The sequence below is a fragment of the Narcine bancroftii genome, chromosome 1 (assembly GCF_036971445.1).
Source record: "Narcine bancroftii isolate sNarBan1 chromosome 1, sNarBan1.hap1, whole genome shotgun sequence".
NCBI lineage: Eukaryota > Metazoa > Chordata > Chondrichthyes > Torpediniformes > Narcinidae > Narcine > Narcine bancroftii.
Window position 1 is genome coordinate 145684114 of NC_091469.1, and position 16272 is coordinate 145700385.

Genomic DNA, 16272 nt, shown 5'->3' on the forward strand with positions numbered 1-16272 from the left:
ATTCAGTGATTTTATACATCTAAATATGTTTGTGGAATTGTTTTATTCTTTTGTTTTTCAGGAACTTGGCAAAACAGGAAAGGTCACCATTTGTTGCTCAAGCCTATTTAGAGCCATGGTGTCATGTAGGCCTTTTTATGGTGCAATGTTGTCTTGAAGGCGGCTCAACAAATAAACAAGTTTAATTTACCTTTATATGGGCTCTTACTTTTGCAACTCAAGTTTCATGTGGGGCATTGTCATAGGTTATACTAAAGTCCATGTGGACTACATCAACCACCTCAGACTCATCAACCCACTTAGACACCTCCTCAAAAAACTCAACCAAATTAGTCAGGATCTTCCTTTAAAAAGCCAAGTTGCTGATCCTTGATCGATTCCTGCCATTCCTGTCCCTCAGAATTTGTTCCAATAATTACACTGGACAACAATTTTTTTCAAAAGATTTGCTCCCTGAAAATAAAATGGGAATGATATGACAGACGACTTCAAGCTGAACACAAAGATAATTTCAGATTAGCTGTATCACATAGGAAGTTGCAGAAACATGAAAGTCACAATTAGCATGTTCAATCACGTAATGAGGCTGACACATTGTGCTAATGTAATTGACCTAAAAATGTTTTGCTGCTGATCTTCATTTGTACTCAGCATCTGATGCCTCTCATGTCAGTGTCCAACAATAGTCAGCCAGCATTGATGGATTCCAGTTGCCCTGTTACCACTTTCCCATGGTCGCAAAGTCCTTGTAAAACCTTTCACCATGTTCGTCGCTGACTGCACCAAGATTAGCAGGAACGAAGTCCAAGAGTCAATGCAAAAAATGAATTTTCAATGACATGTTGCACCTCATGATTTTGTCTGCTTGAAGCATAGATTATGTCTAAAAAACAGGAAGGGATAGGAAAATTTGTGATCAGAGCCCAAAACCCATAAAATATACCCAGAAGCAAACTCTTCATTGTCCAGTGTAATTTCCCTGACATTACCTGGTGTCCCTGTTGTCCTTGGTGGTTCTCCTGGCATATGATATTAAAAGAATCCTTACCCACGTTATGAATAGCTGTCTCAAGCATTTAGCTGAGAAGATCCTTCTATAGGCTCAAGCCAGTTTTATTTAAACTTTATTTATTCCTTCAAAAAACAAATAATATATGACATATACAGCAATTAAACATGAACATGAACTTTTTTTATATATATAGAAAAAAGAAAGAAAAAGAAAAAAAATCCCCCTTCAGCCAACTCTCTTAAGGAGAACCATAAAAAAATTAAAAAGAAAGAATATTTTTAAAAAAAAGAGTTAAATATACATGTTAAAATCTAATCAATATAAATTGAAATGTAAATATTCTGAGTATAACAGCCACTTATTAATAAAAAAATTATAATTATCATGCGAAACATACATAATTTTTTCCATTATTAAACAATATTTCATCTCGTTATGTCATCTATTAATATCAATCATATTTGTATCTTTCCATGGTCAAACAAGTTTTAGACCATCACATCGAGCAATCGACATGATCTTCACAATGCGACAACTGCAAGAAAAATGTCGTGAACAACTTCAACTTCTGTATATGGCATTCATCGCCTACACCAAAGCCTTTGACTCAGTATCAAGGGAACCCCAATGGGATGTCCTTTCCACCTATGGATGGCCTAAAAAGTACATAGGAATTCTGACACTCTTCCATGATGGCATGATTGCCACAGTCATGATCAGCAAAGGAACAGTGAGCCTTTTTGGGTCAAATCAGAAGTCAAACAGGGATATGTGATTACCCCCACCTCATTTACCATCTTTATCAGAACATTCATCCGAATCAGGATTTATTGTCCTGAAACTTGGTGTTTGCAGCAGCGTCATAATGTAAACATACATATTATGACATTTATGACATTTCTTATGGGCATATTAGAATAGTTAAGGGTAAAATATATTTTTAAAAGAGATAGGTTGTGGGGGTTTAGTGTAGGTCACTTCACAAACAGAGTAACACTTCACAAAACACATCTCGATTAAAATGCAAGAGCTTTGCTGAAGCGAGACGTTGAGACTCCAGTTGACTTTGCAGAATCAATGAATAATGCTGATCAATTGTGTGTGGGCAATAAAGTCCTGGCTCAGAGATACTGATAAGATCTTTCAAAGATTGGGTTTGGAGCCCTGTAAGAAGTCATTTGTTTTTTTACAAGCAGAGAGAGGAAAAAACAAACAAGTGATTTCTCTTTTGGGAGGGAGGGAGGGAGAGAGAGAGAGAGAGAGAGAGAGAGAGAGAGAGAGAGAGAGAGAGAGAGAGAGAGAGAGAGAGAGAGAGAGAGGCCAGTTTTACAATAGCAGTTGAGGTGGCAAAATGGCAAGCTGGCCGGTTGTGTAAAACCCCATTTTAAAGATAGGATATGAGTTCTGAGTTCAGCCTGTTCAAATCCCTTGTAGTCCTTACAAGAGGAAATGGCTGGCTCGAGTGTTTATACTGAAATAAGAAAAACAAGTGGAATTCTGTGGTGACCTGGAAGATGAGGTTATCATTTGGAAAACCCATGATGGGGCAAGTTTCTTCAGCAAGACACTAAAGTGACTGATCAGAGGAAATCAGCTTGTGTGCGTCCAATGAGCAACAAGCACCTCACTGAACCAACAAGAACTTTCCTGAGCAGTAACCATTTAACTTTAAGCATCAGAGCCTGATGAAAATTCATAAATGTTAAATTCTGTATGAGAATTGCCTGTTACCAGTGAACTTGGAGGAGTGGAGAAGTGAATGACTGGACTATTAATGCAAAGAACTTTACTGAACATATACACATTACATACACGTGGACTTAGAATTAGAAGTGGGGGGGGGTAAGTTAGATTAAGTTGTTAATAGTAATAAGTTAAATATTGATCTTGTTATTAAGTTTAAAGAAAATGAAAGCAACTATTGTTTAAGTAACCATTTGTCTTGGTGAATTTCTATTGCTGCTGGGTTTTGGAGTCCTCTGTTATGGACACATTGACTATAAAAATAAAATAAAATAAAAATAATATTAACAATAACAGTGCCCGAAAAGTAAGGCAGTATCTTTGGTTCATTGATTATTCAGGAATCTGATGACAATGAGGAAGAAGCTGTCCTTGTGCCGTTGAGTAAGCTTCTGTACCTTTTTCCCAATGGTAGCAGAGTGAAGAGGATATGGCCTGGGTGGTTGGGGCTTTGAGGAGAGAGGGTGCTTTTTTAAGACACTGCCTCATGTAGACATCCTCAATGGAGTGAAGTCTGGTGCCTGTGATGTCGCAGGCTGAGTTAACAGCCCTCTGGAGTTATTCTTGTCCTGACATTTGGCAGATCCATATCAGAAAGTGATGCAACACACCAGAATGCTCTCCATAGTACACCTGTAGAAGTTTACAAGAATCTTTGGTGACATACCAAATCTCCTCGGGCACCTCAAAAAGTATAGCTGCTGGCAAGCCTTCTTTGTGATTGCATCAACATGGAGGCTCCAGGACAGATTGTCTGAGATGTTGACACCCCGGAATTTGAAATTCTTGACCCTCTCCACTACTGATCCCTTGATGCAGACTGGGTCGTGTTCCCTGATTTCCTCCTAATATTAAGCGCAAGGTTGTTGGCATGGCCCCATTCAACGAGCTAATCCATCTCTCTCCTGCACACGTCCTCCTTGCCGTTTGTGATTCCGCCGACAACTGTGGTGTCATCGACAAACTTGTAGATGGCATTGGAATTGTGCCTGGCCACAGTCATGCATGTGTAATGAGTTGAGTAGTGGGCTACGCACACATCCTTGGGATGTGCTGTATCGATAATCAGTGAAGAGGAGACATGGGGGTGGGGCGGTAGCGTGGGGGTGGTACAGAGGTCTAGATTTGTAGCTTCTTGACCAGCACTGAGGGAATAATTGTGTTGAAGTCTGAGCTGTAGTCTATGAAGAGCAGCCGTATGTATGAGTTAATGTTTTCAAGGTGATACAGAGCTGAGTTGAGAGCCAGCGATATTGCATGTGCCATGGAGCATCATCAAGGATGCACTATCCCCAGGAGTCGAAATTGTCTCCAGAACAGATGGCAGACTTTTCAATCTTTCCCATCTCAAGTCCAAAAACAAGACATCCACGAGTTCCCTCATCGAGTTCCAATATGCAGATGATGACAGTGTTGAGCTCTCTCAGAATACCACCTGCAACAGATTCCTGAATGCCTTCGACTGTGTATACACGAAGGTTTGACTTACCATCAAATCCAAGAAGACTCAGATCATCTACCAATCATCACCAACTGAGACAAATTCAACGGTGAAACAACCCTGGAAAACGTGGGCCACTTTCCATATCTTGGAAGTCACCTCTCCTCCGACGTCGACTTTAACGACGAGATCCAACACCATCTTAAATGCACTGGAACAGCTTTTGGATGTCTCCAAACAGAAGTCTTTCATGATTATGACATCCATATGGATACTAAAATGTTAGTGCACAAAGCAGTGGTGATCCCAAAACTTCTGTATGCATCGGATTTCTGGACAACACACGATGACATCTAAAAGCACCCCTTAAAATTTACATCAACGCTGCCGTCAAAACATCTTAAACATCAGCCGGGAAGATAGATGAACTAGCATCAGCATGCTAAAACAACAAGCACTGAAGCCTACGTCATCAAGAACCAGCAAAGATGGAGTGGTCATGTTGATCGGATGGAAGACGAACGTCTGCCGAAACAAATCCACTACTTCCACCTTAAAGAAGGCAAATGAAAAGATTTAAACACTTCTTAAAAGCCAAAATGGAGAAATGTAACATCAGCAATTGGGAAACCAATGCTAAGGAGAGGGAACTCTGGCAAACCATCATCTGAGAAGTAAGAGGAGCTTTCGAAGCCAACAGATGTGCAGAACTAGAAGAGAAGTAAAGAGAAAGAGAAGCAGCAACAACCAAAGCCCTATCTGCCATCTGGAATGACCGGTCCTGAATGTGGAAGAACTTTCAAAGCCAAGATTTGACTCATAAGCCACCTGAGAGACCATAGATAGATCAACGGAACGAAAGTGTCATCATTCTCAAGCTCAAACGTTGAGAATGATTCAAAGAAATAAGAGCAGAAGGAGCCAAATGGCCACTCAAACCTAATGTGCTGTTAAATATGATTATGGCTCATCTGCCTCTGAGGATCTCATCTGGCACAGGTGGTAAGAACAACTGAGGGACTTGCTTGGCCTGCTCAGAGGGCATGTGAAGATGTCACGTAGAGGACAGCTGATTTCTTCTCCTGCAAGACCAATAAAAAAGGCGTTTTCACAAAAATCCGATCATTTTACTGCTCATTGTTACCAAGACGAGCTATCCCAAAATTCCATCTGAGTGAATGAATGATAGCTGAATGTAAATTCCTCAGCAGGATTTGAATTTGGATCTTCAAATTACTATTCAAATTCTTCTGGATTACTGGCCCAGTAATTTATACTGGTCTCCAGCTGTGGTCTCAGAAACACTGTTGTTTGCTTGTTGTGTATAGAGAACAAAGGTGAAGGCATTGTCTGGGTCCATCAAGGTGTCCCCCATAAGGATTCCATTCCATTCTCTCAAATCCTCCATCTCCATTGCATCTGCACCCAGGATGAAGACTTCCATGCCAGATCATCCTTCTTCAAACAACTTGGTTTTCCCTCTATGACCATCACTAAACCCTCACCTACATATCCTCCATTACCCACACATCTGCCCTGGCCCCTCCTCTCCCACAAGGACAGAATTCCTCTTGTCCTCACCTACCACCCCACCAGCCTCTGCATCCAACCCATCCTCCTCCGTCATTTCTGCCATCTACTATGTGGTCCCATCACTAAGCACACATATTCTGTCTCCTCTCCTCTCCATCTTCCACAGAGACATCTCCCTCTGTGACTCCCTTGTCCAGTACTCCCTCCCCACTAATTGTTCCCTTGGGACCTACCCTGTTACTGCAGGAGATGCTCCACTTGTGTCCTCCGCACCATTCGGGGTCCCAAACAGTTTGTCCAAGTGAAGCAACATTTCACTTGTGAATCTGCAGAGGTCATCTACTCCATCCAGTACTCCCGCTGTGGTCTCCTCTACATCAGAGAGACTGGATGCAGACTTGGAGATCACTTTGTTGAGCACTTTGACTCTGTCCACTGTAATAGCGTGGATCTCCTTGTTGGCATTATTATGAGCTCCTGTTTTATTTAGTGACTGTCAATTTAAGGGCTAATACCATCTGTGACCATTCACAGATGTGGAGAGAACTGAGTGGAAACAATCAGGTACTGACTGTGCCCAAAGTTGATCCTCCAGAGGAAGATAGAGAACATTTGTTGCTTTGTCCAGGGACAGGTGGAGAAAGAGACATGTGAGAGAAACATTTAAAAGGAACAGCGCACGTGGTGATCGGTAGCCATCTTGTGAACACGGTGCTGGAGTGACTCGGTGTGAAATAGACAATTTGGCTGATTCTCCCTGTCAGGGGAATTATTGATCCTACTGTGACCAAAGGAAAGGTAATTTTGAAGGGGACCTATTGAACCACACCATGACCAAAAGAAAGGTCACTTTGACTGATGTGCCAGGATTTTGAAAGCATCGTGGAAGTCACATATTTCATTTCCCCTACGCAAGAAAAAAGAGAGTTGTGACAACTATTCATATGAAAGAATATTTCTCTTGAAGAAACTCGACCAGGATTCATGAGTTTTCAGCAGTCCAATCACTCAGTCTCTCCCACCTCCTTCGTAATCCCTTCTAGGCATCACTTTAAAAGTCTGAGTTTCAACACAGGATTTGTAAGACTGAACTGTGAACTGGCTTTCCAGAATTGCGCCTAAGTTGTAATGGTTTGGGTATCACACACACAAACACGTATATTAGCTCATAGCTCATAGCTTGGGGTTAAATTTACCTAAGTTGTTATTAGCAGTTGTTAATTAAAAAAATTGTTTTAAAAGAAAAACAAGATAACAGTCTCTTGGTGAATTTATATTGTTGCTGGTCTGCATTTCAATTCTCCATCCCATTCCATTGCCAACTGAGACCACCTGGAGATTAAAGGGCCAACACCTCATCTTCTGACTGGGCACTCACCAACCAGATGGCATTAATTTTGACTTCTCTGGCTTTCATTACCCCTTCCCCCTCACACACACACACACACACACACACACACACACACACACACACACACACACACACACACACGCACAAACACACACACACGCACACACACACACACACGCACGCACGCACGCACACGCGCACACACACACACACACACACACACACACACACACACACACACACACACACACACACACACACACACACACACACACACACACACACACACACATTGGGATCTCTTTTGGGGAAGGCATGATCTTTACAAGAGGGACGGGTTGCACCTAAATCCAAAAGGTGTCAACATTTTGGCAAGTATGTTTGGTACAGCAGTGGGGCAAGGTTTAAACTAATTTGGCAGGGGTATGGGAACCAGAGTGATAGGGAAAAGGGTAGGGAAGATAAAGTAATGGCTAGGAAAAGTAAAATAGGAAAGTAATGTTGGGAGGAGAAAGTAAAAAATCAGATGGTGCAGTGAGTTTTCGGGTCAATTATAGTGTTAAGAAAATTACAAAGAAAAATAGTGGGCAGAAAAATCAAAAGAAAAGGTTACAGAAGTCACTAGATATTAAAAGGACAAAGAGCATAAGGGCACTTTATCTGAATGCCCGCAGTATTAGAAATAAGGTTAGTGAACTTGAGGTGCAAATCGGTACCCATGCCTATGGGTAGCCATCATGGAAACATGGCTACAAGGTGTCCCTAAATGGGAATTAAACATTCAAGGGTATCAGGTGGTGCAAAGAGATATACAGGATGGTAAGGGAGGTGGAGTTACACTCTTAATCAAAGATGAGCTCCAGGCAGTAGTGAGGAATGATATAAGATCTAAAGAGCATAATGTTGAGTCCATTTGGGTAGAGATAAAGAATAACAAAGGGAAAAAAATTATTGGTGGGTGTTATCTATCGCCCACCAAATAACAATACTTTAGTGGCACAGGAAATAAATAGAGAGATAAGTGAGGCATGTAATAATGATATGGCAGTAGTCATGCAGGACTTTAACTTCCACATAGATTGGGTAAATCAAGTTGGTCGTGGGAGTCTAGAAGAGGACTTCATAGAATGCATCCGTGATAGCTTTCTTGAGCAGCATGTCAAGGAACCCATAAGAGAAAATGCTCTCCTGGATCTAGTGTTGTGCAATGAGATAGGTAGAGTAAATGATGTAATAGTCAGAGACCATCTGGGAAATAGCGATCATAGTATGATTGAAATTCTCATTCAGATGGAAGGGGAAATAGTTAGATCTAAAACTATTATATTATGCTTAAACAGGGGTGACTACCAAGGATGAGGGAGGAATTGGGCAGAGTGGACTGGGAGCACAGGCTCATTGATGAAACAGTTGAGGAACAGTGGAAGATTTTCAAAGAAATATTTTGTAATGCTCAACAAAAATATATTCCAGTCAGGAAAATGGGCAGCAAGAGAGGGAAAAATCAACCGTGGTTAACAAAGGAAATAAAGAAGAGTATAAAATTGAAGGCGCAGGTTTACAAAGCTGCAAAGAGCAGTGGGAAACTGGAAGATTGGGAAAACTTTAAGAGACAACAAGGGGTTACAAAGCGGGTAATAAGAAATGGGAAAAAGGATTATGAAAGTAAATTGGCACAAAATAAAAACAGAAAGCAAAAAAATTTATAAATATATAAAACGGAAGAGGGTGGCCAGAGTGAACATAGGACCCTTGGAGGATGAGAAAGGAAAACTGGTAGCAAAAAATGAGGAAATGGCTGAGGCATTAAACAAATATTTTGTGTCAGTCTTCACGGTGGAAGACACGTCCAGCATGCCCAAGTGCGGAGTTAAGGATGCGAATGTTGGGGAGGGCCTTGATAAAATAGTTGTTACAAAGGAAGTAGTGATGGAGAAACTAATGGGACTAAAGCCAGACAAATCACCTGGCCCTGATGATATGCATCCAAGGGTTCTGAAGGAAATGGCAAAAGTTATAGTTGATGCATTGGTGGTCATATACCAAAATTCCTTGGATTCTGGGCAGGTGCCGGCAGATTGGAAGACAGCAAATGTCACGCCACTTTTTAAGAAAGGATGTAGGCAGAAGACTGGAAATTATCAGCCAATTAGCTTGATGTCTATAGTTGGAAAAATGCTTGAAGCCGTCATTAAAGATGAAATAGTGAAACTTTTGGAATGTAAGGGTTCAATCAGGCAGACGCAGCATGGTTTTAGAAAGGGAAGATCTTGTTTGACAAACTTGTTAGGATTCTTTGAGGATATAATGGGTGCGGTGGATAGAGGGGAACAGGTTGATGTTGTATTTTTGGATTTCCAGAAAGCGTTTGATAAGGTGCCGCACAAGAGACTTCTCAGTAAGTTACAGGAAAGTGGAGTCCGGGCAAGTATATTGGCCTGGATTGAAAATTGGTTGTCTGACAGGAGGCAGAGAGTCTGGATAAATGGGAGTTTTTCAGGTTGGCAGAGAGTGGTAAGTGGGGTGCTGCAGGGGTCAGTGTTAGGCCCACAACTGTTCATCATTTACATTGATGACTTGGAGGAGGGGACAAAATGCGGTGTAGCCAAGTTTGCGTGCGGATGACACCAAATTGAGTGGAAGAGCAAATTGTAATGAGGATGTGGAGAGTCTGCAGAGGGATATAGTTAAGCTGGATGAGTGGGCAAAGGTCTGGCAGATGGAGTACAATGTTAGTAAGTGTGAGGTTATCCACTTTGGCAAGAAAAATAAAAGAGCTGAATATTATTTAAAGGGTGAAAAACTACAGCATGCTGTTGTGCAGAGGGACTCGGGAGGGCTTGTGCATGAATCGCAAAAAGTTAGGTTGCAGGTGCAGCAGGTTATTAAGAAGGCAAATGGAATGTTGGCCTTCATCGATAGAGGAATTGAATTCAGGAGTAGGGAGGTCATGTTGCAACTGTATAAGGTACTGGTGAGACCACACCTGGAGTACTGTGTCCAGTTCTGGTCTCCATATTTGAGGAAGGATATACTGGCTTTGGAGACAGTCCAGAGGAGCTTTACTAGGTTGATCCCTGGGATGAAGGGGTTGACTTATGATGAAAGATTAAATCGTCTAGGATTGTATTCGCTCAAGTTCAGAAGAATGAGAGGAGATCTTATAGAAACATATAGGATTATGAAGGGTATGGATAGGATAGATGTAGGAAGGTTTTTTGAGCTGGCCGGGGAAACTAAAATGAGAGGACACAGTCTCAAGATTCGGGGGAGTAGATTTAGGACAGAGATGAGGAAAAATAGTATTTCCCAGAGAGTAGTGAATGTTTGGAATTCTCTAACCAGGGAAGTGGTTGAGGCTGCTTCATTAAACATATTTAAAATTCGGTTAGATCTATTTTTACATGATAGAGGAACTAGGGGATATGGGGAGAAGGGAGGTAGGTGGAGTTAGGTCATAAATTAGATCAGCCATGATCGTATTGAATGGCGGAGCAGGCTCGATGGGCCATTTTTGGCCTACTCCTGTTCCTACTTCCTATGTTCCACACACACACACACACAAACACACACACACACACACACACACACACACACACACACACACACACACACACACACACACACACACACACACACACACACACACACACACACACACACACACACATACACACACACACATACACACATCTCTTTCTTCCCAGTGTTGATTAACTTAGTAGTGAAAAGTAACATGTGCTACAGGCCCTGAATTCCAATTCAGTGATTCGGCACTTGCTCTCTTACTATTGTAGTATACTTCCTTCAACTTTTATGAATGACGGGGTGTTTAAGGTTAGCCAATTATCACCTTTAATTGGGGGTTATTATTTTAACACAATAATTAATGGGAGTGTGGTATCTATGTGATATATATACAACGCATGAATACGAAGGTATTTTAAAGTGAAGTCATAGCCGGTGCACTAAGATGAAAATGAAAAAGGAAATGCGCCTTCGCTGAACAGTGAAAGCACGCCTCAGGCCCACAGTCAGCTGGCTGGTTTGAATGGTGGGGAGCCGCATGCTGCAAGGTACGTAATCATTACAAATGTCTTTAATAACATGATACGAATAAATAATTTTGTAAAAATTTAAATGCTAGCAGTCTATTAGATCAACATGACGAAAGTTCCTCGCAAAGAGAAGCTTTAATTTCAATGTTGATGTGCAAAAACAAAGGTTTACATGTTGAATCCCAGCTTGTGAAAGAAATGGAGACTGAACCAAAGTTGTATTCCTTTAGAAAAAAATTACATGTAATTTGAGAGGTAAATATCCTGTATTTTTACAGATTTGGAGCCCGTATGCTCGAACATTAGATTTGAAATTATAAATAATTCCTTTGAATCCTCCGGACCAGAGAAGTCTTCCTTTAAAAATAAATCATGTTTTCTTGTGGAATGTTATTGGGATCTTTGAGCATTTCCTAAAGCAATCGAATTCAATATATAATCATATGCATTATGTATTTTAGTAATTTAGATTTGTTTTTATAGATACTAATTTTAGTTGGGGGGGTAGAAAGGGTTGGGGGTTTGGATGGAGGGTTTAGTTGGGGAGGTTCTTTTGTTTTTTTTCTTTTTCTTTATATAAATCAATCAATAACTTTGTAATAATGTGATACATGTTTTTTTAAATTTGTTATATATGTGTTATCTTAAATAAAATATTTTATAAGTATTGGTGCACACTTCTAGAGCAAATAATTGAAGTAAACTTTTTAGCAGATCGAGGCCTTTCATTTCGTCGTCATGATTAAACTGTTGGCTCTCCTTATAATGGAAATTACTTAGGGTTGTCAGAATTACTGGCCAGGTTTGACTTTTTTCTGGCAGATCTTATAAATACTCATGCAAACAAAGGAAGGGGACATAAATCATGCCTATCTAAAAGAACATGGGAGGAATTCATCCAGCATACTGGATCACATTATCTCTGACGTGAAGAAGTACAAGTATTATTCTGTTTCATTGGATAAACCCAACACCCAACCCCAACCAACCAATTTTCCCTTGCAACCGCTGCAATCGTGTCTGCCTGTCCCGCATCGGACTGGTCAGCCACAAACGAGCCTGCAGCTGACGTGGACTTTTTACCCCCTCCATAAATCTTCGTCCGCGAAGCCAAGCCAAAGAAGAATTCCAGATATATCTAATGTAGACCAGCTGACTTTGACTGTGTGGTATGTTTTGCCATCTGGACCAGTTGAAAGATGTGTAAAGTTTTTGGATCTGGAGGGTTATAGTGCTGAACAACTCACTCGAAGTTCACTTGACTTTTTAAAGAAAAATGGCATTGATATAACAGACAGCTCTGGTGAAAGTTGTGTCAAATGCCAGCAAAGTGAGTGGCAAGTACAGTGGCTTACAAGCACGAATTCAAGAGTTTGCATTCCACGTTTTGCACATTCACTAAATTTGGTTGGAAAATGTCCTGCTGAATGTTGTCAAGAAGCATTAATTTTATTTTGAATTTGTAGGAAGCCTGTACACACTTATTTCCACTTCTACCTGTTGGTGGAATCGTCTTTCTGCTGCGTTACCTGATGGTGGTGCCCATTGTGAAAAGAATGTCAGATACCAGGCGGTCAGCTCGTGCTGATGCAACTAAAGCACTTATATACAGAGCTTTTCTGCAATAAAACAAGTCTTGGATGAATTTTCAAATAGCAATGATCAGAAGACAGGGTGTCGACAACAAGCTCATGGAGTACTTTCAACCACGATGAAGTTGGAAACAGGAATGTTGTGGGATCAAGTGCTACAGCTTTTTCAAATGACCAGTGCTTCGTTGTGATCTTTTGGCTAAGACTTGGACACAGCTTGTGCACTCTATGAATTATTGGATGGAAATATTCAAGCTCTGCGGTCTACTTTTTCAGACAATGAGCAAAAAGCCAAGGATCTGACTGAGTCTGAACATCATGAGCACCAACCTGAAGAGAATTACAGGCGAAATTGCAAGGATGATGGTGGTTTCAGTTCTTCCAGCACTCTTGATCCACTTGTTGAACCTCAAACACCTTCTCCAAAGTTTAAAAGCTGAACATTTCTTGCCATTATTGATAGCTTGCTTTCTGCCCTGTCAAAACGCCTGAAACCTTATCAAAAGTCGAATGGTGTCATTGGATTCCTTCATCAGTTGCAGTCCTTTACACCTGAAGAAATTGTAAGGAGGTCATCAAATCATATCCTGATGATCTGGAAGAAATTCTTGGTGAAGAATTTGTGCAGTTTGTTGCACGGCTTTAAAACTGATCTTGCTTCTCATTCTGGCGCCAAACAATACCTTGTAGAGTTACACTTTTACTGTTGGATCACTGACCATTCTTTGGAATCTCGTTTTCCAAATGTAGAAATTGCCTTGCGGGTCTATTTGTCACTCATGGTCACCAACTACAGTGGAGAACGCTCATCTTCCAAACTGAAGCACTGAACATGAACCTCTGCATGAAATAGACATTTCCAGTATCATCAACAAATTTGCTTATGCTAAATCTCGAAAAGGTAACTTTTAAATTGTAGTTTTGTTACTTATGACATTTGAAATTGATACCTATATGTAAGGAATACTATTACTGAAATGTCAGACATATTTGTCGTATTATCTGGCTTTATAGCAAATGAAAACAATTCACCAAGTAAAAAAATACATTGTTTAATATTTATGTGCATTTTTTTAAAATTTGGGGCCACTTTATAACATATGCTACAGACCCTGCATGAGCATCATCTGGCCCCTGCTTCCCCCACCCACCCCCCCACCACCGTTGTACCTCCATTCCCTGTCTCCTTTCGCAAAGACGTGATAAATTCGACCTAGCCCCTTATCCCATCTAATTAACACCTTTTGTTGGTCTGGATTCCTGCCCCATTGTTTGAATTCTGAGACTGTCTGATTGTAGAGCTCGTCAAAAGAACCAAAGACTTGTTGATCCAAACCAAGGCTTTTATTAGCAAAAGACAGGAGCTCTTCACAGGTGGCCGACCAGTCCGGAATGATCCGACCTGGCTAGGGACACAACCCTTTAAGGCCCAGACAGTAGGCGTGGCGAAGCTCTCAGCCAATCGCTGTAAGCACAGTCATTACTCTCTAGATACTGTAACTATATACACTGGCGATAGGTCTGTACTATCACACTGTTTTAGCCTTTTCTGATTTTTCCTTGAAGAAGGGCTCAGGCCTGAAACGTCGGCGACATATCTTTGTCTCCTATAGATGCTGAATAGACCAGGTGAGTTCCTCCAGCATTTCGGTGTTTTTACTACAATCACAGGGTCTGCAGCCAATCATTCTGATGAATCTGTGTAATCCTGTCAGTCTTTCGCTGGGCTTAGTCTGCTCTACTGACATTGGACGTGTATTATCTTTCCCACTAAAGATACTCCCCTTGGGAATAACTGTGTACGCGCCCATTATCGTTCATTATTGTATTACTGAGTTTATACTAATGATTCCTGGTTAACTACACAGCCTTCGATTTCTTCATTAACTGGCACTTCAATTGGCCGTTGCTATCTGATTAACCATTTCGTTAATGCAAGGTAATGGGTAGGCGTCCAAGTTAGTATAACAGTTAATTGTCTGGCTTTAGTCAATAGCCAGTCGTTTCTTAGTGTGATATTTCACCACTACCACCTGGGCTCACCACGGTCTCCTGCATGAATGATAATGAATGTGTACACAGTTATACCCAAGGGGAGTGTCTTTAGTGGTAAAGTTAATACACGTCCAATGTCAGTAGAGCAGATTAAGCACAGCGTAAGACTGACAGGATAACACAGGTTCATCACAGTCATGCTTCTCTCTATTTAAAAACTTCGACAGGCACATGGATGCAAGAAAAATAGAGGGTTATGGGAATGATGTAGGGAAGGTTTAGAATGTTGAATAGGTTTATATAGGTTGTCACAACATCTGGGGCCAAAGTGTCTGTAGTGTGCTGTGTTCTTTGTTTGGCCATGTAAATTTACTTTCTAGACCTCTGGCAAATGAACCTTTTACACAATACCAGGTGTAATTTGACAATAAACGAAGGGGGAAAGCCATCAGAGAACATAAAAATGACCATAAATAATGCAGGACTGGAGCACATGTAGGCTAAATTAGAGGAAGATTTCCAACCACAAAGAACATCGTTAGAACACTTTAGAACAATCCAATGTTGATTCCATGTTAATTTAATCTCATTTATTTGTATTAGAGTGAATTCAGCTTTTGAAACCACCGCTGGAGTTCAGGAGTGAGTTATAGGGAAAGGTTGAATAAGTTAGGACTTTGTTCCCTGGACCAGTGGAGAATGAGCAGAGATTTGATAGAGGTATACAAATTTATGTGGAGTATAGATAGGGTAAATGCAAGCAGGCTTTTCTCACTGAGAAAAACCAGAGGACATGGGTTAAGGGAGAAAGGTGAAATGTTTAAGGGAAAATTAGGAGGAACTTAGAGGGTGGTGAGAGTGTGGTACAAGCTGCCAGTGGAGGTGGTGGATGTGAGTTTGATTTCAACATTTAAGAGAAATTTGGAGAGGAACTTGGATGAGTGCCCATCAATGGGACTAGATGGGCTGAATGATCTATTTCTGTGCAAAATGTTTCTGTTCCAAATTTCTTTTACTCAACATAAATATAATCAAAAGATATTAAAGAGTTTGTAACCCAATATAATTTAAGGGGGGGGTTTGGCAACATTTTCATTGGGGAGACTATCGCTAAGTATTTTAAATAAATCTAGCAAATCACATTCAAATATTTTTGAGTAGAATTATAATGAGTGTTAAGCCTCATCCTGCATTTAACCAATTGATTGGTACTACATTCACCATCTTTGAATTTATTGCCTTTTCTGTAGTGCACACTCACCTTTTAGATGAACAGCACGGTAACAGGCCCTTTCTCTCCACAACCTTATTCAGTTAACCAACAATCACTGGTACATTTTAAATGGTGGGAGGAAACCAGAGCCCTGAGAGGAAATCCACACAGATACAGGGAGGATGTATAAACTCTTTACAGACAGCGATGGATTCAAACTCTGGTCCTGATCGTTGGTATTGTAACAGCAATGCCCTAGCCATGCCATTCCAGGACTTAGCTGCAGTCATTCACTGCAATAGCAGCTCCCACTAAGAGAGACAAGAGCAGCAGG

The 16272-nt window shown here is 40.8% G+C and overlaps 1 protein-coding gene across 2 annotated transcripts in view; it reads left to right on the plus strand.

The window, feature by feature from the left end:
• Positions 1 to 13753, plus strand: part of hand2 (heart and neural crest derivatives expressed 2) — a 40312-nt gene extending 26559 nt beyond the window's left edge. Inside the window, exon 3 of one of the 2 annotated variants that reach the window (XR_011346418.1) lies at positions 12605 to 13753. The gene's annotated coding sequence lies outside the window, so the exon portion shown is untranslated. Of the gene's footprint in view, positions 1 to 61; positions 173 to 12604 lie in introns of those variants that run through there. The other variant, XR_011346395.1, reaches the window with a different exon arrangement.
• The last annotated feature ends 2519 nt before the right edge of the window (positions 13754 to 16272 follow it).